This window comes from Meleagris gallopavo, chromosome 6, assembly GCF_905368555.1.
Source record: "Meleagris gallopavo chromosome 6, MGAL_WU_HG_1.1, whole genome shotgun sequence".
NCBI lineage: Eukaryota > Metazoa > Chordata > Aves > Galliformes > Phasianidae > Meleagris > Meleagris gallopavo.
The window spans coordinates 13,172,213-13,195,268 of record NC_139409.1 but is presented as its reverse complement, the minus strand read 5'-3'; the positions used below and the strand labels follow the sequence as shown (position 1 = coordinate 13,195,268).

The window sequence follows — 23,056 nt, the reverse complement described above, 5'->3', positions numbered from 1 at the left end:
TTCACCAACTAGAGAATCAGGGAGTGATTAGCAAGACTCACTCACCTTTTAACAGCCCCATATGGCCAGTGCGTAAAGCCAGTGGAGAATGGAGGCTGACGGTGGACTACCGTGGCCTGAATGAAGTCACACCCCCATTGAGTGCTGCTGTGCCAGATATGTTAGAACTCCAATATGAATTGGAGTCAAAGGCAGCCAAATGGTACGCCACCATTGATATTGCTAACGCCTTTTTCTCCATTCCTTTGACCAAAGAATCTAGGCCACAGTTTGCTTTCACCTGGAGGGGCATTCAGTATACCTGGAATCGTTTGCCCCAGGGGTGGAAACATAGCCCAACCATTTGCCATGGGTTGATCCAAGCTGCACTGGAACAGGGAGGTGCTCCTGAGCACTTACAGTATATTGATGACATCATCGTGTGGGGCAACACAGCAAAGGAAGTTTTTGAGAAAGGAGAGCAAATAATCCAGATCCTTCTGCGTGCTGGTTTCGCTATTAAGCGAAGCAAAGTGAAAGGGCCTGCCCAGGAAATTCAGTTCCTAGGTATAAAGTGGCAAGATGGCCGTCGTCACATCCCAACAGATGTGATCAACAAAATCAGTGCCATGTCTCCACCCACTAATAAGAAAGAGACACAATCGTTCCTGGGTGTAGTGGGTTTTTGGAGAATGCATGTTCCAAACTACAGCCTCATTGTAAGCCCCCTTTATCAGGTGACACGGAAGAAGAATGATTTTATGTGGGGTCCTGAGCAGCAGCAGGCTTTTGAGCAGATTAAACAAGAGATAGCCCGTGCCGTGGCCCTGGGGCCAGTACGGATGGAACAGGATGCGAAGAACATCCTCTACACTGCTGCTGGAGAGAAAGGTCCCACTTGGAGTTTGTGGCAAAGAGCCTCAGGAGAGACCCGAGGCCGACCCCTGGGATTCTGGAGTCGGGCGTACAGAGGGTCTGAAGAGTGCTACACTCCAACTGAGAAGGAGATCTTAGCCGCGTATGAGGGGGTTCGGGCTGCTTCCGAAGTAATCGGTACAGAAACACAGCTCCTTCTGGCACCTCGACTGCCAGTGCTGAACTGGATGTTCAAGGGAAAGGGTCCCTCCACCCATCATGCTACTGATGCCACTTGGAGTAAGTGGATTGCGCTGATTACGCAGCGAGCGCGGATGGGGAATCTCAACCGTCCAGGAATCCTAGAGGTGATCATGGACTGGCCTGAAGGCAAAAAGTTTGGAACACCGCCAGCAGAAGAGATATCACGTGCTAAAGAGGCCCCACCATATAATGAACTACCCGAAAATGAGAAGACATATGCCCTATTCACAGATGGATCGTGTTGTATTGTGGGGAAACACCGTAGATGGAAAGCCGCTGTGTGGAGCCCCACACGACAAGTTGCAGAGGCCACTGAAGGAAAAGGAGAATCGAGCCAATTTGCAGAGGTAAAGGCTGTCCAACTGGCCTTGGATGTTGCTGAACGGGAGAGGTGGCCAATGCTTTATGTTTACACTGACTCGTGGATGGTGGCAAATGCTCTATGGGGGTGGTTACAGCAGTGGGAGCAAAACAACTGGCAAAGAAAGGGTAAACCTATTTGGGCTGCTGACCTGTGGAAAGATATTGCTGCCCGAATAAAGAATATGGTTATAAAGGTGCGTCACGTAGATGCCCATGTGCCCAAGAATAGGGCTACTGAAGAGCAGCAAAATAACCATCAGGTAGACAGAGCTGCCAGAATTGAGGTGGCCCAAACAGATCTGGACTGGCAGAACAAGGGTGAATTATTTCTAGCCCGATGGGCCCATGAGACCTCAGGCCATCAAGGGAGAGATGCGACATATAAGTGGGCTAGAGACCGAGGGGTGGATTTAACTATGGATGCTATTGCGCAAATCATTCACGACTGTGACACGTGTGCCACAATTAAACAAGCCAAGAGAATGAAACCTCTCTGGGAGGAAGGGCGATGGCAAAAGTACAAATATGGGGAGGCATGGCAGGTTGATTATATCACCTTGCCACGATCTCGTAATGGTAAGCGTTATGTGCTCACCATGGTGGAGGCAACAACTGGGTGGCTTGAAACCTATGCAGTACCCCACGCTACCGCCCGAAATACCATACTAGGTCTTGAGACACAAGTCCTGTGGCGACATGGTACCCCAGAAAGAATTGAGTCAGATAATGGGACTCATTTTAAAAATTCTCTTGTAGGTACCTGGGCTAAAGGTCATGGTATTGAGTGGATTTACCATATTCCCTACCATGCACCGGCCTCAGGTAAGATTGAACGATACAATGGGTTGTTAAAAACTATGCTGAAAGCAATGGGAGGCGGTACATTTAAGCACTGGGAGAAGCATTTGGCAGAAGCCACCTGGTTAGTCAATACCAGAGGATCTATCAATCGTGGTGGTCCAACCCAGTCCAGCTCCCTACATACCGTAGAGGGAGATAAAGTCCCTGTTGTACATGTAAAGAATATGTTGGGAAAGGCAGTTTGGGTTATTCCAGCCTCTGAGAAGGACAAACCTCTTCGTGGAACTGTTTTTGCCCAGGGACCTGGGTCCACTTGGTGGGTGATGCAGGAAAACGGGGATGTTCAATGTGTACCGCAAGGGAACTTGATGTTGAGGGAGTGCAGTCAGTAATTCCTAGTGCGTGTGTTTATATTTTGTTTGTATATATTAAGCATGATGTAGTGATGTGGAATAAGGGGTGGAATGTCATGGTTTCATGATTTTTCATTATCGGTATTCCACATCATAACATCATGCAATGCACTGGGGGTTTGACTGCTGATGCTCAAGTTCCGGGTGCCTGTCCAGCGGAGAAGAGCAGCTACGTTTCCCCAGGGGGCTTTGCGGTCAACGAGGAGATATAACTCCCGGCAAGGTCACCTGATGCTCTCTTCTTTGCCTGCGCTGCTTCGCTTGCGCTTCTCTGCCTGCGCTGCTTCGCTTGCGCTTCTCTGCCTGCGCTTCTCGCCTGCGCTTCTCTGCCTGCGCTTCTCATCTCAGCGTTGTGGTAAGGCCGATCCACTATCAATTTCACATTCTCTCTCCTTATAAAATTCTGTTGATACCATATTTAGTAAATTACTTTGTTTTACCTCAGATTGTTGCCACTGTTTTCAATTATTTCGGGGTCCCTTATTTTCTTTTTTTTCCGGGGGCGCGGATCCGCGGATCCCTCCGCCCTTCTAGTCACGGAACCGGGCCGAACCAGCCCGTAAACCGTTGACACACAGTCTCATACATCAGCTGCATGAGATGAAAATTCATACATGGATCACATCCAGATTCCAAAGAGTTAGATAAGCTGGATTGTAATTTAGCAGGTGTGTGTGCAGTCGGCAGGGGACCTCTTGTTACACAAAGCCTTACAAAGCTGGAACAGGAATTTCTCTCCCACCCTACTCTCCATCAGATCCCAACGCAACACCCATTGGATCCTGATATACAGAGCTAACTGACTTTTCAAACCATAAAGGCTAGCATAGCCCTAGAGGAGCATCCTGGCTGCCCATGAACAGCACCCTCTGCGCTCCTGCCCCAACACGGAAAAAGGCCCTACCCATCAAGGTTGTCTTGGCAAACAACACTAGCACAGCAAGGGAATGAGGATATAGAGGTTTTCTGCTGTGGGTTAGAAGTACAGAAAACGTGGATTGGTAAAAACATCATACCACGACCATCACTGAATAGGTCAGCATGTATATAGGGTATGGTAAAGAACAGATGGCAGTGAGGATGCTATTTATATCTCAAATCCTTGAGCCACAAACGAGTTATATAAAAACGCTGTTTACCCTGGATACATTTGAAACAGTAAGGGAAGAGGTATTTCTTAGATAGTCATCAGATGAATATTCCATCTCTGAAAGTGCTTGGATGCTAATCTGGTGCATCTGCATACTTCCACACAACAAAGCCTCCCCCACACGGAGCAGACACTGAGTACCCAGCCTCTCTTCCCCACACACCAAGGGGGCACAGCCAGCTTCAGCCTCTCTGCACTTTGGAGAAGATAAAATAAAATAAAATAAAATAAAATAAAATAAAATAAAATAAAATAAAATAAAATAAAATAAAATAAAATAAAATAAAATAAAATATCATCACAAAGCCAACTGAGGGTTTTTAAAGACATGAAGATGAACATATTATATGCAGCTCACAGACCATTGTGAGGCAGCTGAAGGCAAGAGTTTTGGGGTATCAGCACCTTCAGGTCAATTTGAACACCTGTTGCCCAAAATCCACATACCTTCATGACAGAACTTATTTCGACAGATTTTTATAGAAGCATGAGAGTTATGACAACCAAGAAGATTTTACTGCAATACATTAAAATATTTTTTGTAAGCACGATCTATGTATACATTTTCATATCTATAGGCAACTATAGATGAAAAATAGATGAAAAAAAAGATGTGGAAAGTAACAGGTACTACTGCACGCTACTTAGTTTCTGACACAGCCAAAAAAAAAAAAAAATGGAAAGAACTTTCATAACAAGATACTGTGTACAAGTCCTGAACACTATTAAAAATGACTAACTGCTTCTGTAATCTTAATGGCACTCGTTCTTGTTTCTATGACAGAAACATTTACTAGGATTATTAGAAACATGTTGGTATACTCATGAAACGTGCTCTCATTAAAGCTTATCAAATCCCCGTGCGTTAATGTTTCACTGAGCTCAGTGCTGCCGCTGATGACCAAGACAAGCAAAAGAGCTTAAGCAGAGCCAGGAAAAGCCCATGTCACATCATCCGACATGCTCAGATGAATATTTTTAGCAGATGGCTCTTCCACACTAACAAAGCTCAAAGGCAGAGCTCAGAGCATAAGGATCTCCAGGTGAGAGCACTGTTTTCCATCATTCAGCTCCAAGTACCAAGCTGAGTCCCTGAAGACAAATCAAGTATTTGCGTATTTAACTGAGGTGAAATGCCACCAACCCTTCCCACTGATGGATGCGCAGTGACGGAGCTGCCGTGCCTGGGCAGAAACGTGATGTTGTGCCTGGCCTTTTGCTGGGGTGGGTCAGAGCACGGTCTGAGAAGCCCTGAGAGGCAACAGGGGACAGCACAAACCTACTAGATTACAAACAACCTACAGACAAGGTTCTTCCAATTATACGAGTGAAGAATAAGGAACTCCAGCTATCAGCACTAAAAGTTGAAATCTTCTCATTAGTTCTCAAGGCTAAAGACCACTTCCTGCAAAACCTCTGGTGTCCCCAGTAGACAAATAAGGAGTTAGGCAAATTAGATTACAGTGGAAGTTGTTAATGAAATTGTTTAGATAATGCCCACGGTCGGACAAGAAAATGGAACACTGAATTGTTCTCTTCTGGAAACACAGAAAATTCTCCACACCTTGGAGAAACTTCAGTAATTTTCCTTCCTCTTCCCTTTTTTACCCTGGAATCATGTCAGTGTGCTTAATTACTGATTTCTCACTTGTTTTTTCATTTCACATTGCTAAGACTGAAGAGAGTCAAAAATTATTCCTAAAAGTTCAAAACCAAGAATTAGCAAATAAAAAGAACCTCAGCTGAAGTTCAAAAAGAAATCTCACTACATGAAAGACATGAATTTTTGGATCAATGACTTTACAGGCTTACAGTTGCCAATTTTCATCACAATTTGTGATTGGTTCTAGCCTAGTGATGACGATCATCTTTCATAGTGGAGACGCAGCATCAGCCAAAACTAGCAGAAGATATTTACTGAAATACTATGGTATATAATTCGTGCCAGAATTTGTAAGGTTCCCATCAGCTAACTTTTCCAAGCTGTCTCCACACCACAAGCCTCACTCCTTATATCATCCTATAATAAGCCACAACAATTTGAGATTATCTGTACAAAGAAAGGAGACATAAGGCAGGCATACTCCTATTATGCAAAATAATAATAATAATAATTTTAAAAATTGCTAAAATATAATTATGAATATTATTCATTTTATACTACTAAAGATTTTTCCTTCATCAATTTATTGTTCTGCAACACAAAATGTATTGATACATTCATGTATCAATGTATTGATGAGAAAAGGAGGACACAGTCACTGTATACTACGTAGTCCTCTTCCATTAACATGAACAATTGAAGGCTGTTGCTTGAAAAAGAGGAATCTCAACAGATTAAAGGGAAAATCAATTCCAGGCCAGGAAATCCAGGAAAAAACACCACCTTGCATGCCCAGCGCTTTGACATGACCTTGCAGCATCAAGGCTAACAATCTCAGCCTACAAAAAAAACATATCCAACAGTAAAACAGGAATGTCGAGGGGTCACTATCCACCTAATAGGCAGCAGGCAGGTGCAAAGAAAAGCTACCTTCCTGCATGAGGGCACCTAATTCTGCTTTTGGGTGCCTCAGCCAGTAGGTGAAGGAAGACTGCCTCATATGCCAGTCCTCAGAACCTGCAGGACTCCCTTACCCAGTCGGTTTGCTGCATACCTCTAAGATACTGCTATTACAGCCAAAAGTAAAAATCACAATTTTGATTTTATTTTATTTTTTAAACTCCACAGGGGCTCTATGAAATGCAATTCAGATATCCTTCATTCCTTAAGAAAAGAAATTTATCTTGCATAAGATTTAAAAAAAAAAAAAAAAAGAAAGAAATAGAAGCCAAACAGAAGAGAGGCATCTCTCTTATAGATGGAGTTATTTTTTTTTTATTCATTTGAGAATGAAGGATTTTAAGGAACAATTCTTAGTATCATCTTTCTTTTTTTTTTCTTACATTCAAATTTAGAAATCTTCCTGGCATTAAATACTCCCTAGCACATAGATATTGCAGCCTGTGGATCCTTATGACATTCATAGACAGCTTGTGGATGTTCACTAAATATGCACAGGAAGCAGGAGAACATCTATAGGACCTCAGATCGTCAGCAGCTCCTCTGCAGCATACAACAAGGGGTTCATGTGCTTAATGCAGGAAGAAGCACAGAAAATCAGTCCATTGGTCACACAATACATGTACAAAATGCAAAGCTTTTCAAAAACTTTAAAAAGGGACCCAAGACAAAGCACGTACAGGAAATCAGTTCTAAATCTTAATAACGGGGGAGTGTTCCTGCCACCCCTTCACAGAGCATTTCTAGGAGAGGGGTTCTGCTTCCGAGGAAAAGGTCAAACAGCGGGAGGAAGGGCTCTTGGAGGCCTTTCTGGTTCTCCCAGCTCCAAAACTAACATCAAGCATCCCTCACTTCCCCCAAGGTTTATTACTTCTTAGTTCTTGGAATCTCAGCAGCATTGTACATTTTGCATAAATACAACAGCAATTTCATCAAAGGATAGATTAAAACAAAGCAAACAGGTATTTGCATTTTTCTGAGATTAACAGGCTGTCCAGAGAAGCTGTGGGCTCCGAATGTCTGGGGATAGTCAGGGCTGGGTTGGATGGGCTCTGGGCAGCCTGAGCTACTGGATGGGAACAAACCCATGGCAAGGGGTTGGAACATGACAGACTATATGGTCCCTTCCAACCCAAACCCATCTGTGATTCTATAATTCATCCAAAGCAAGTTGTCACACATGTTCCTCAGAAGCTATTGGGTAATGCCAAAAACAACAATGGGACCAGATACCATGACCAAGGACAGCCACTTCTGCTGCTGCCATGTCAATGGAGAGAAAAGCAGCTGCACCCCCTGGGAACTGTGCAGCTCCTTGCAGTCCCGCAACAGAGAAGAAAGCAGTTACATCCTTTCAGTAAAAGGCATTTCACTATCCCCTTCCTTTTTAATTTTCTCTTTTCATTTCACAGCTGAGGAAAATGGAAGAGCTGGACACCATACACTTTAAATTACAAGCCTGTGGGACTCATTTGGGGATTAATAATGAAATTCAAGCTTAATCTACAAAAATATAGTATTAAGTTCTTTAGCAAAATATACTTTTGCAAATCTTGCTAACAAGAAAAAACAACCTTCCCAAACCACACAGGAGGATAAAAGCCTTTGCATGAACAAAACACACGGAGAAAGCTCTTGGATCAAAATTCACAAACAGCATGAGGCTGAAAAAAATGTCACCAGATTTGCTGTGTGGCAGTTTGCTTGTCTAGCCTTCCCAAGCAGCAGTAAAGCATTAGTGTGAGGACAGCAAGAGGGAAAATTGCTGCCTAAGTGGCAGGTTTGTTATTGTTTGACAATTCTAAAGAGTTCACTAGAAACTTATGAAAGGAGCATCTCTAATTCCCTGAAATTACTGATAATCGGCCAAGTGAATGGAGAACAATTATGAAGAAAATTGAATGCTTCCAAATGCCAATTTGCTGCATATCTTGAATTAATATTGCATAAGTATTTTTAGTCTTTTGCTGTAAAAGCAAAGGGATAAAAACCTAGGCATACAGGCATTCCTGCTTTTCTCACACTTTTCTCACATCATCATTTTTGCCTTCTGTAACAATACTTCTCATTTCCATGGTGTCATACATTTTTAATCTATTTTCTTCTTAAAAAAATAAACCCACATTTGTAAGGTAAGTTAGGACTTCTGCACTGATGGCCCAATAGCAAGCACTCGTGCCTCCACAACACGAAGCCCCCAGCACAGGCAGAGGTACAAGTTGGTTTTCTACCTATTAACCCTTGCAGAACATTTGCAAACACCACTTCACTATTTTCACTGGTACAGCTCTGCCAGCAGTTCACCACAAAGTGCTGTAAAGGGGAGAAATACTCCAGAGAAATTCTCCAGGGGAGAAAAGGGCTCAAGATGATCAATTTTTAGCTGAGGCAAAACAGATCAGCTTCTGTTAACAAGAGAAACATAGGTCAAGAAGGCATAAAGCATTAACACAGAACTGATGCTAGCCCTGGCTCTGGGGCAGTAGATCAGTCTCCAGTCAGTCTGGCAGGAAACTCAGGCCAAGCTGTGCTGGAGGAACCCAGCATAGAACTCCATAGCTGCAGACTGCATGAAGGAGGAACTGAACTGTTTGAAAAGCAAAAAGCTACCACCACCAAAACTACCAAGAATCCACCTACAAACAAAACCAGGCATGGAGCTTGCAGGAAGCCTACAGGTTACAACAGTGGAGATATATGAGGGGGAAGCTGGGGGTGAGAAGGCTGCAGGACTGACTGGAGCCACCAGATTAATCATAAGAAAGCTGGAAAAACTGCAACAACTAAAAAAAAAGAAAAAGTAGAAAAATAAATGAGGAAGAATGTCAAACGAGAAAAACACAAGGCCAAGTATGACAAGAATTGTTCACCACACACACCGCAGCACCATGTAAGGCTCCAAACAATCCTAACGACTCAAATCCTGAAGACACCCTGTGATCATCCTGTCAAACACCTATATAAGCCCAGGTACACGGTGCAATAATGTCTGCTTTTAGTCTTGAACTTGTGCTGGAAATACAGAAAAATATTGACTTTAATTTCAAGACTTAGGGAGACAGAGAATCCATCAAAGCCCCATGACTGTCATTTTTAAAGCTCTGCAATTCAGTGAATGTCTGCTGTGTCTGAGACATCCACAGTTTGTGTTTCAGGAAAGGTAATTCAAAATGTCATCATGCACTTATACAAATCTAAGATTACACACAATACCATTTTTCATTTTGTGATTAACACTTAGGAAATAACAAAGGGTAATCATTTGGGATTCTCCCTCCTTTTCATTTATTTTAAGTTTTGTTTTTTTTTTTTTTCCCTTTTTTTTTTTTTTTTTTTTGGCTGTTTTTGCCATGGACCACATCTCAAATCCTGCAAAGAGGAGGAAAGGGAGAGAGGGAGGGCAGAAGTAAACTCACTCTCTTTCACAGTCATGCATCATTTACATGGCTCCTAGAATAATTGTTTGTATGGCAAAGTAACATCAAGGAAACTGTTATGTATTTTCATTTGTCCCCGGGGAGGTAAGCATTCCCTGCCACAAGCTCCTTTTTGCTTTTCTAACTCATACTCCTTTGTTCTTAAATTCTTCATATCTTCTGTTTTCTTTCCCCTCTCCATTTCTCTTCATGGGCTGATATGAACAGAAATTTTCAGAACAGAAATCTAAAATGTTCACGAAACACCATGTTAACCCTGGCTTCTGAATCTGGAATTCAGCAGATGGAAGCAGAAGGAAGCAGCATCATGCCACCAGCCAACATTCTTGCAGGTCGCAGCCTGGGCCCACACCCCGAGCATCTGATGTTCTGCAACTACAGGCAGAAAGCACAGAGCACAAGAGGAGCCTTAAGCAGTAGCCCTACCATTAACATTTCCTTTCTTATCATTGTTAAAAATGATACTTCAGGTGTCATAAAGTAAATGATGATTGGGGGAGGCGGAGAGGGGGTGGGATGAAGTGCGGAAAAAAAGAAAAATAAGGAAACAATTTATATTGCAGTACAGCTGGGAAAACATAGTTATAGCTAAAATGATACAAACAGACAATTTTACTGGTCAGAATGGAAACAAAACTGAAGCACATCTATCCATGAGTGAAAATTAACATCAATCCCACTAAAGCTGTGATTTTAAGATCAAATACACATTATATTTTCTTTATATGTGACATATACCACCCTCAAGTTTAAAAAAAAAAAAAAAAAGAAAGAAAGAAAAAAAAAGTCACCTTTCCTTACAAAAGTCATCACTTTAGGTCATCACATAGCATAAAATGCATTACTGGATTTAATTATTTAGTAAACTCAGAAGTTCTACAGAAAACATGGTCCATGAAATGCTTTCCTCCCACAGAACTCAGAAACTCTGCTCCTTACAGAGCAAATTCTAACTATGCACCAATTTTATTTGCGTTATACAGCAAATGCCGAGAGTCTCTTATCCTAGAACTCCAAGACATCTGTCAGAACAGGGAGGTTTAAAGCAGAGGAAAATAACCTTGCTTCACAAGGACTCAGTGCCTAGTAAATACTATTTCATTTTCAGAAAAAAACCTTGAAAGCACATGTACCCAGAAAATGTTTAAAACATCTACTGGAACACAGAGGGGGAGGATTACAAGCCAATAGCACAAGAACAAATTAAAATACCTGGCTAAAAATATTTTTGACCCTTCGTAAAATATTTCAACTTTGAAAAAGAAGAATGGAAATGGATGGAACAAAGCCCTAGCTCTGCGAGGATGAAGAACCCAAAGCCTGTACATGGCACACAGAGCACGGCACAGATTGCAGAATGAAGCTGATGTACTGCCTCAAGGGTTTGAGGAGTGATTGAATATTCATCGCAGTCCTTAGCAGGAATCCCATGCACAGAATTCACATCCACAAAATCATTTGGTAAAACACAAGGAAATGAGACTCCTGGTAGCTTGTTTGTACATCAGCAGGCATGCAGACATCCCTGGTAAACTGTATAAATATCAGTACTACAACCTGCCCTAAACCTCATTTAATAAGAAAAATACTGGCTAGCACGTGCTTGGATGCGCTCTGAGCACACTTTCCAAGAGCCATACAGCAGACCTGAGCCAGGCAAAGCAAGTAGGCTCACGCAGGTCACCCCAGCCCACAGCCACTGAGAATGAGAAGGAGAGCCTATGGCAGCAGGTGGGACAGCCCAGACGTGCATCCCCATGCCCACCCAGCTCCTGTGCAGCCATTCTGTTGGAGCACAGCGGCCATTCTCTGCCCCACGAGGATGTGAATGAAGCACATCTTTTTCATTACCCATTGGCTTTCTGGCTTTATTCTTTACCACACCACAGCGATGAACCACCAACAGACACACAGAATTAAGGACAAACTCTCACTGACACAAGATATGCAGATCAACCTATAGTAAACAAACACTGATACAGATTCACAGAGGCTTCTTCAATCTTCACTTCTCTGAGGCTTTCAGAAGTTCAGCATCCCTCCCCTCCCCTTTGCTGCTGACTTGAGGCCTTGACACCCCACCCCCGAGGCAGCCCTGCCCCCCAGTATGGGCAAAGGGCTCTCCATGGCTTTCAGCCCTGCACCACTGCTCTCCAAGGATCCTGCTCCACTGGTGCAGACTTTTAAAGCACGGCATGTGGGCTCTTGTTCTTCACTAGCAAAAATCCATAGCTAATGGTGGTGACTATGTTTTGTAGCTGAGAATTTGCTCTTACTTTCAGACCAACCAACCTACGTACTTGTTTGACTGTAATGCTGCCTCCTAAACAACAAAGCACAGCGCTATGGGAAAGGAGGATTATGGGAAGACTGTCTGCTTATGTTTTATTACATTAAAGGTGAACTTAAAGCGAAGGTAGAAGTAAATCATCTGTATGTACAGTACTCGGAGAAATATTGCCTACTATGTCAAACTAGAGCAGTAACTTTATACGCTTACTTAGTGAATATTTCTCACAGATAAATGTCACGCTGTTCATTTGAAAAAGAAGTTCCAGCATTTTTTTACTGTAGCACTCCTAGTAAGCCCTTCACTTTTATTTATTTTTCCATGCGTCAAGAGCCTAACTAAATTTTAAATAAAACATCAAGAGACTTCACTATGCAAGACCCTTCAGATAGAAATCATCCTAAAAGTCTGGCAGTGCTTGACCTGAAATCCTTGTGTCATCTAATGAAGCTTTTAAGGATCAGAGCTTAAAATGGACAGGAATAAAGGAAGCTAATGTCACTTTTTATGTGGTGGAAAAACCTTTCAAACACAGAAAACATTTCTGAGATTTTAGTTCCAAAAAGCCCAAAAGCAGAGAAAGAAAGAGAAGACATCAAAAACTGCTGAGAGATTGATTTCTGCTTCTTACAGTGCTGGTTAACAAGATACACGTGCCTACTCATCCTCCAGCTTATCAGAAACTGGTAAACAGTTTCACTCTTTTATAATGCACTAAAAACAAACTGCATGCATCGGTTCAAAGATCACTTCACTCAGTTGCTGCTGTTCACTCTCTCTTGCAGACCTGCAAAAGCATTACTTCAACAACAGATATCGAAGGAATGGCTTGTTACCCAGCTCCCACTTGGAGGCTGGGCACACATAAAAAAAGCCGCCAGCTCCCAGCACATACCCTCAGCTGTGCTACAGCTGGGACAGCCACAAAACACCGATGCTGTGAGTACACTGTAGGATATGGCACAGAAACACCTGGCTACCTTGAAAGGCAGAGATAGCCCAAAACCCTCAGTGCATATCAGTTCCAAGTTACACTTGTTTCCCCAGATCTTAGATAACTTCTGGTTCACATGGCATTATCTGCTCATTTTTGGATTCTTAGACTGCATTGCAAGAAAAGCAGAGTTGCCTCTTTACCAGTCTGGGAATAGTACTGCTATAGGGACTATATACTGTTCCAGACCCAATGCAATGACATTACAGGTTTAACCATTAAATTTCATAAAAGTTTGTTGAGGTCAATTTTGCTCTGAAAAAAGTTAATGTGGGACTATCTGCAGTTATGGCACACAACCAAAATATACTTCCCAATTTCACCTGTACTAGAATCTTCTGGAGACAAATACAATTGCTCTGTGAGTCACATTTTTAAGTCTTTGGCTTTGTAAAATGCCACACAGCTTTCCTTTTCCAGAAGTACAAACAGTCATTTTTAAGACACATCTTACTTCAATAAATATGTATATATATATACATATTTTTTTTTTTAAATAAAAATTTACTTTTACAGACTTTGAATCACAGTCAGAATGAAATTCACACAGTTGCAGACAGCTACTTCAGAGCTGCTTGCCCCTGATTCTCCCTAATCAATGGAAACCACTGGCATACTCCAGCCCAGAAGTAGTAAAAAAAGGTTGAACAAACACAACCTGAAGGTGTCTGATCTCCCCAAGGATGAAGCCTGCATTGGTTCTTTATCTCAGAAGCAAAACCTAAAGTTTGTTGATATTCATTGCATCCACTGTGCCTGCTTTGAACAGCTGTTATCCAAGATCACAAAAAAAATACACAGTTTTACTTCCAGTTGTGAACTGTGTTGTATGATTGCTGAGCCAAATCCAGCCACTAAGGACCAAGTTTTAATGGTTGATCAAAGTTTGCTTCCAGAAGTGTGGTCCCCAGCTTGTATGCACATCTTCTAGAAGATAACACAGCAGCTATGTACTATCTTTGTGCATCGCTTCACTGCATGTATGGAAGGAGAAGCACAAGGATTTTATGTTAATCTAAGCAACATTTTTCCTTTTGTTTGCAAACTCCACACTCCGCAGCTCCCTTCCCATTTATATAATAATTTCCCATTTCTATAAATCCATAACTGCTGGTATGGTATCACCATAATCCATAATGGAGGAAAGAAATTTTGACCTGAACCGCAGCCTGAGCTCACATCCACCTCCAACTCCCAGCAACTGAGCTCTGGCATCAACCCGAGCTATGAAAGCCACCCCAGGAGGCTTTCATTATGTCATGGAGAGGAACTCCATCTGCCCATGCAGTCTCATAGAGAGGAAGACCCAGGGCACTGTCCGCAGACAGGGACATAGGCTGGGTCAAACCAGGCTGGCAGGAGAGCCGATGGTGGGTCCCTGCTTCACCTCTTGGCTATGAGCTGAACTTGTTACCTCCATAGCACCCAACAGGACTGTAAGCCAAAATATCTGTAGGAAAATTCTGGATATATGCTGCACTCTTACTCTAAATACTTAATCGGCCCCTAACATGAACCCAACACATTACTGAAGCTGGTGCTCATCTTATTTACACAGTTCAGTTCAGATTTACAAGAGATGGGTGGGAGAAGGGACAAATTTGATCTTTTAAAAAGTATGAAATCAAGCAATAAATTAATGGAGTGTTATTTCTCATCCACTCCTTCATCTCTGTATCATCTTTCAGCCCTATTCAGAGCATGAGAGTAAATAAAGCACAAACTAAAAACAAGCTTATTCAGCCAGCAGCCATCTGTCACTGTTTCATCCCCCTCAAAAGCACTTGTCAAAAGACAGATTTGAAAGCAACTTTTTCCCAGTAATCAGCAAAAGAGAAGGTCTATCTCCAAAACATGTCCCCATCTGAAAAAAAAAAAAGAGCATGTAAGTTCACGTGCTGCAAATGCAATAGAGAGAGGAACAAGGTTTCTTGAATTAAGAATAAAAACAAGCAATAATGCTCTCACTGAAGCATAAATTCAGAGTAATTAAGGATGTATTCTAAGTATATCTTAGAGCCTTGGGCTTCTGGTCAAAACATAACTCACAGGTTACTTTCTTTTGGATGGGGAGTATGCTGCTGTTGTGCATCAGATTGGTGCTCAGGCTGCACAGAGCCCCAGCAGCGTAATGCCCTGCAACCCCATAATACTTTTCCAGTACCATCATCTCACTTCAGACTGACTGAATTATGAAGTACATCTGACAAACTGTGCACCCCCTCCTGTTGGAAAATTGTCTGCAAGTAATTCATGTCAGCCCTGCATTCCCCAGAGACTGATGCTGCTGCCTCAAAGTAAAGCAAAATGAGACCTGGATTCCCATCACTCCTGTAGGCTGATGATGCTGGATATTAAGGATGCCTCAAAGCATGGTGTTTATCACATTTTAGAATTGGTAACTAACTATAAATACTATGTTTGTGTTTTTCAGAAAAAAGTTGGATAAATGGGACTGTTACACCTGATTCCAATGTACAATACATACACACACCCCATGCAACCCTAAACTAAAAATAATAATAATAACAATAATAACCACCAGGTTGGTTGACTATACTATGAAAAAGCATTTTCTACTCATTTGAAATTCATGTTCCTTTACTGCACTGTGTTGCTTCTTGTTTACTGACAGGGAAGTAACAAGAACCAGAGGAGTAATCAAGACATTTTGTATAGAAATGGTTATTACATTCATTGATACATGTGTGATGACAAACTCTTTCCATGAACAAATAGTTTTATCACAATGGAAATAAAGCTATGTTAACAAAATATAATGGACTGGCGCAAATATTCTATGATGTTTGCCTGGATAAAATGGCAAAATGTTTTTATATATTTACAGTTCCCTTAGGAAAAAAAAAAGAAAAAAAGAAAAAAACTACCACTCATTCAATGAGTGGGGAAAACAAAATATTACCACCAACACCACACATACATCTTGGAACATTCTCAGGATACGGTTGCAATTTCCATAATAGCTTCTAGTTCAAGTGATCATTAAATCTATTTAACATGTCAAATTCAGAGTAAAATCCAATCTGACTTTTTAAACTATTCAAATTCAATATTTCACATCTTCATAACCCTTCCTTATTACCTGTCTTGTATTATATTTCTGCAGCTATGAAACAAAATACCCCCAGATATCAGATACAATACCGTATTTTTATTACTCCTCATTATCAGTACTCAAAGAAAGAATCTTTCACCATATGGAAAGAAATCTTGAGTTGCCCCATGAATACAAAGGCTTCCTTTAGAGAATACAGAGAGTTCAAAAAATCTTTATTGGTTTCAGTGTTTTTTTAATCCTACAAGAAGCTATAGTATTATGTTTGATGATATACCGAGAAGATTGAAGATATTAAAGGTTAATTTAGAAACTTAAGCAGTTTAAAATCCATTTGTTTTTACAAACGTGTCACGGTCTCATCAAAAACACATGGTTTTTAAACTGCTCAACAATCCCAAATTAACAGCAGAGCACTACACTTGGAGAAAACACCAACTGGAGATCACTCAAGTCAGAATTGCACTGCAGAGAGAACAAATTTAGTTTCATGGAAGAAAGCAGCACCTGGTACTGATTTTTTTGATTCAATAACTCTGGCTTTAAAATAATCACATCCTTGAGAGAGCTACAGGGATTAGTGAATAAGAATTCCTGAATAGCTAAAGCATCCAAAGGTGAGAAAATGGACACTGCTACATCATCTCCTCCAATTGATCCATGGGAAACCTCCCTCATTCAGCTGCCTACAGCTTGGTGTAATCCCCAGCTTTAACTTCTTTAGTATTATCTGAGGCAGTAAAGGAAAATTCTGGGAACCTAGCAAGGTTATTAAAAGTGGGAATGGCTGTCATTAAATCATTACGGCTTCGTTCCCATTACTGCACTGGAATGATGGACACCTGAACAGCTCATTTTCACATTAGTTCCAATGAGAGCTTCTGACCAAGGAAACTCAGCATGGAAAGCTGATCTGACTCAAAGCTCGGCAGCCCCCTATTGACTTCAGCAAGCTTTGCCTCTAAAGCTATAATCTTGCATTATAAATGTGGTTGAATTTCTCCACATTTAGTAAGCAGCTATTCAACCTTAAAGACATCTCCATCCCATAAAGCTCCAGATATCTGGATTTTGATGAACTCACCTTTTTCTTCCTCCCTTTTCTATTCTCTTTCTTCCTTAGTCTTTCAACACTTGAAAATGATTATTTTTCCATGTATAAGGTCCCGCTTAACCAACCTGACCCCCTTCTATCATCAAGCGATCCACCTGGTGGATGAGGGAAAAGCTGCTGACATAGTTTACCTAGACTTCAGTAAAACCTTCAACAGTGTCTCCCACAGTATTCTCCTGGAGAAGCTGGCAGCCCAAGGCTTAGATAGATACACCCTCTGCTGGGTAAAGTACTGGGCAGAAAGAGTGGTATTGAATGGAGTTAAATCTATCTGGCAACCAGTAACAAGTGGTGTTCTCCAGGAGCTGGTGGTACTGGGGGCTGTCCTGTTTAATATCTTTATTGTTGACCTAGATGAGGGGACTGAGTGAACCCTCAGTAAGTTTGCAGATGACACCAAGTTGAGAGGAACTATCTATCTGCCTGGTGGTAGGAAGGCCCTGTCCTATCTGGACAGGCTGGATAGATGGGCTGAGACTAGTGGGATGAAGTTCAACAAGACCTAGTGCTGCATACTGCACTTTGACCACAACAACCTCAGGCAACAGTACAGGCTTGGGGCAGAGTGGCTGGAAAGCTGTGAGGAAGAAATGGACCTAGATATGTTGGTTAACACTTGGCTGAGCATGAGCCAGCAGTAAGCCCAGGCGGCCAAGAAGGCCAATAGCATCCTGGCTTGTACTAGAAATAGTGCAGCCAGCAGTAGTCCACCTGTACTCAGCTCTGATGAAGCTGCGCCTTGAGTACTGTGTTCAGTTTTAGCCCGTTCACTACAAGAAATACATCAAAACACTGAAGCGTGTACAGAGAAGGGCAACGAAACACAAGTCTTATGAGGAGCAGCTGAGGGAACTGGGATTGTTCAGTCTGGAGAAGAGGAGACTCAGGGGAAACCTTATTAAGTCTCTTCATATACCTGAAAAAAAATTGTGGCAAGGTGGTTGTTGGCCTGTTTTCCTGCATAATTAGTGATAGGACTAGAAGGGATGGCCTCAAGTTGCACCAGAAGAGGTTCAGGTTGGATATTAGCAAAAATTTCTTCTCCAAAAGAGTCTTCAGGTGCTGGAACAGGCTGCCCAGGGAGGTGGTTGAATCACCATCCTGGAGGTGTTAAAGAAATGTTTTGATATGGTACTAAGGGACATAGTTTAGTGGAAAAATATTGCTGGTAGGTGGATGGTTGTACTAGATTATCTTGGAGGTCTTTTCCAACCGTGGTGATTCTGTGATCATTTCTGAAGATGGAATACATATAAACTTACTTCTGCAACTCTTTGCTAGTTAAAATCCAGTGCTCCAATCAATTAAACAAAGGCACTATAAATATTAACAAATTAATTTTTAGAATATGCATTTAGGATTTAATAGATAGATACTTGTATCAAATCAGGGAAGTAAAATGAAGTGTAATTTTGAAGTATTGAAATTCACACATTTATTTATGCACTCACACCTTAAGCTGTTTTGCTTAGTACTGGATTTTTTGAATACTGATTGTGAGATGCTAAGAAAAGATGCATATTTAACAAGGGATGCAAGCAGTGGCTTGCCTGTGTTTACAAAACAAGCCAATGGCTTGGCCAGGAGCTGGATATCTCTGTCATAGTGACTGCCTTCCTGCCTTACAGCATAGCACGTGTCACTGCTTAGCTGTGAGCAGATGCCTCTGAAGCTTTCCCACAAAGACTTGCTTGTTGTACAAGCTGTAAGAAAAGCTTATCAGCCTACAGATTATAAAAAATGGCTTTTCCCCAGGAAATGCTAGCTAACCTTCTCTTACTAGACATGGAGAACAATATAAAATATATTTGAAGACTTGGATCCCATCAATTTTGTCTTAATAAATCAGTCCTTCCAACACTTGCTCATGGTCCTGAACGCATATTCTTGTTCCTCTCCAAGTTTATGATTTCTCCAAGTCTGACATCAAAGCTTGTCACCCCAGATTCTGCATTCCTGCTTAGACCTACCTTTGTGATCCCACAGGAGCACTTGGTGGCAGAACCTGAAGCCCAGAGGCACTATAACTATGCACAGACCCTTCTTGCAGTATTGTGCAGAGAGCTGCTCACTAGTATTGTTTTGCAAATTTTTTCTTTCTAGATGTAGTGACTGCATCTCACTTTTTTCAGAACAGTTTATAAATGTTTAAAGGCTGAACTGAAGCCTCGACTTTCAAAGTACTTGACAGCCCATCTTCACTTTTTATGCAATGCCCTGTATTTCAGTTCAGATTTATTAAAATACTGAACAGTCCTTAACCTGAGAGAGTCCTCGGGGACTATACTTGATATGTCTTCTTAATTTGCCAGTGAACAACTAAAAACTGCTCACAGGGCTCAGAGAGATGCACAAATTCAAAGACAAGCAAGGTCACGAACTTCAATGTAGCAACTAATTCAGAGTGGCAGTCTGCATGCGTGCTCCTACCTGTAAGAAACAGACCTGTTTCCATCGTAGGGTAAGAACATGCATGCACGCAGGTGACCTCAGAGCAAAAGGTATGCTGCTGGATAGACAAAGATGTGAAACTGCAGCATGTTATTTGCTGCTCAATATGGCTAGCACGTCTTTGCAGCCAGCTGCGTGCTCACTGCATAATATTCTCATCTTGGGCATTTTTGCCATACTGGGTTTCTGAGAACAGAATATAAAACTGATGTCCAGAGTCCTACTAAAATATCTGGTATAGATCACTTGAACAAATACACTGCAGAAGTATACCACTTCCAACTGGATTTTCATAATTTCTGAGTCCTCTGGCCACCACTGCAGGAGATACTGAACTCCAGCCTTCAGGAGAACCTTACTGGTGCCTGTGTCCATTCCTTAAAAAACTGGAATTTTCCTTGTTGCAACACGTTTGTTGCCTCCAGCCCAACCACTGCACCCAGGTGAGAAGAGTCTTGCTTAATCTTCATTATTATCACCCATAAGACACATTTTATCTAAAAGCTAAAGGTAAAAAAAAGGAATGCTCTCTAAACTGCCTTTCTCTTCTCTGAGCTGAGAAAAAAAACAGTCCTCTCAACCGCTCCTAAAACGTTTTCCAAATAATGTTTTACGTTAAAAATGCTTTTTAACTGTAACTGCTAAAACGTTCAGAGAGACCTGTAATGTATAATCACACCAAGACCAAGAACTAAGACCACCCTTGGTTATTTAATAAAGCCAAATAACTTAAAAGGAAATCTAGACAAAGGGATGGCCCTTTTCACAATACCTCATGTAGTTGAAAAAGGATTTTATTTACAATATTTAAATGCAGTACTGTGAAACAAACAACTTGGTTCACAAGCAGTGCACCCACTGCTGAACTGTCACTGCCTGACATCCTGTCTTATCTGCCAAATTGCTCATTAGGTTTGGCAATTTTCACCTGCGCCTCCAGTTTAGATTTCAGCAGGGAATAAACATCAGTCTGCTTTAACAACCTTCCGCAGTGAGCTTCCAGCTTCTGCTCAGAAAGCACGCAGGCTCACACAAAACACGCCTTGTGTTCCACACATTCGAAAAAATAATGCAGCTCAAGGGATGAAATACAACAATGGGAAGTTTAACTTAGGTTACAGAAAAACAACAAAAAAGGCGAAAGAGCTAGATAATGAGCGTCAGCCAGCTGCTTTCATCGATGAAGTACACTTTCCCAACGCAAAAGAACATAGGGGGTGTAGACCAGCATCATTTTTGTTTCCACATTTAGATGGCAAGATTCAATTTGATACAACCCCCCGCGTGCAAAGTACAGGCTATGTTTGTGCATGGGAAAAGAGGGAATCCAGCTGAATATTACTTCTCCAGCTGGACCTGATCTAGCTAACCTTTCCCTTGCTGAGAAGGCACAGTAGCGCGATCTATAAACAAACAAAGGGGTGGCATGGTAACCAGAACAAAGAGAAATCTCAGCTCCCTGACACCCAGCTCCAGCGGTGTCCACATGTGGACAGACCCAGCCTTGCACCGCAGGTGAGTGGGCTGCAAGTGGGACACAGCCTGGGCACGAGGAGCAGAGTGCAGCCCGCCAGCAAAAAGCACCAGGAACGTAAAACAAAATGTCTAAAATGCTGTAAACCAATTTCAGGCGGAATACTGTTTTTCATTTGTTAGAAGTAAAATATTCACCGCCAACCCTGCAATTAGCTAGAAAATTACAATAATTACAGCAATTTTGTATCCCATCTCCAATCCAATTAATAGATATATGACCTTGTCAACATGTAATAATCGGGATCTGCATCTACCACAAAACTGGATGGGTTTTATTTGCTGAATAGAATTTACACAGTAAGAAGATAATTATTTGAAATACTGAGAATACCATTTGTATGCTATGCTTCACTTCACAAATTATAAAGGAAATACAATAGGGATATTATTTCCATTTTCAATGTATATTTAAATGAAATTCTTGATAAAGGTAGGTTTAATATGGGATAATATTACTGGACTGGGATCCTTAGCCTGTGGTGTGGAACATTTATAAATGAAATATATCAAATTGTCAACACCTCAAAAAAAAAAAAAAGTAATAGGTAAGACAACATCGTTGGTTTGTAATAACATTTATGACAAATCATTTCATCCATTTTATTTTTGCACGATTTTATTAAAAACATGTCAAAAGAGTTATAATGCTTACTAACAGTTTTAAAACTCTTATACGTTTCTACAGGCCTTTGTATTGCTGGGTCTCGAAGAACTTTTTGTTCATTTTAGCAGCCAGCAAATTGGCCATGTATTACACGTACTGTCCAGAATGACACCAAAGATGTGAGCTGTCTGATATCACTGAATTTTATCTTCGCCATATGATTTTGATGCACTAACATCGACATACTAAATAGTTCACCAGATGTACACAATAAGGAGAAAACGTGTACATATTATCTGCTCCGAGCCACCCCAAGCTGAACAGTCAGAAAGACAGTTTTTGTCTTACAAACGGAACTGAGATATGCATTTAGCAGTAGCATACTCCAGTGACAGCAGAACAAAAGGGCACTGGAATTCCAGGATGCTTTTTTTATTCTTTTCTGCCAGTTATCCTCTCCCTAATTTAATTCTGTATTTTAAATAAACACAGTCATAACTTGAAAAGACATGCGTTCAAGTCTTCATAACCTAATTCTTAAACATTGTTTTCTTACTTTTACAGAAAACACTATGGAACAAAACCCTTCAAAACTTTAAATAGAGAGTTGTAACTTTTCCATTTGTGTTTTTATCTCTCTACTAAAACATACATTTTATCCATTAAAGGAACGCCTACAGAAAAGTAATCTCTTGGGAATTACAAATCATTTTTAAAAGACTTCAGAATATCAAAGGACTGACTGATGTGAACCTCTGCTATGAATTTTCTGGAATGGCATCACTACTTCAAAATTTCAGTGGAGGAAATGACAGATAGTACAAGTAAGAGGGGCACACTGCTCAGTCTAAAATTGTCTTGCTTGCATGACAGATTTAACAACAATGAAAATTGCACTGTAAATGTCATTTGGTACTTTTTTTTTTTCCTTTTTAGTATGCTGAAATACTCAGAATCCTTCCCAAGCAATAATGCTGATCTATATATTGTTAATACTTCATGATTTTGCAACTAGTCTACATTTCAAAATAATGAAAATAAAGGGATTTTCCTGGCTATGATTTACTTTTTTAAAAAAGTATCTTTTTCCAGCACAGTAAATGCATGTATCACAAGGTGTTTTTAAGGAAAGGTGATGAGCATAACCTAGCAACCTTAAGAGGTTC

The 23,056-nt window shown here is 41.1% G+C and overlaps 1 protein-coding gene across 12 annotated transcripts in view; it reads right to left on the bottom strand.

Annotated features, from left to right (window-relative positions):
* The window catches only part of PARD3 (par-3 family cell polarity regulator), a 434,123-nt gene that overhangs the window by 273,551 nt on the left and 137,516 nt on the right, over window positions 1–23,056 (bottom strand). The gene's annotated exons all lie outside the window — the stretch shown is intronic.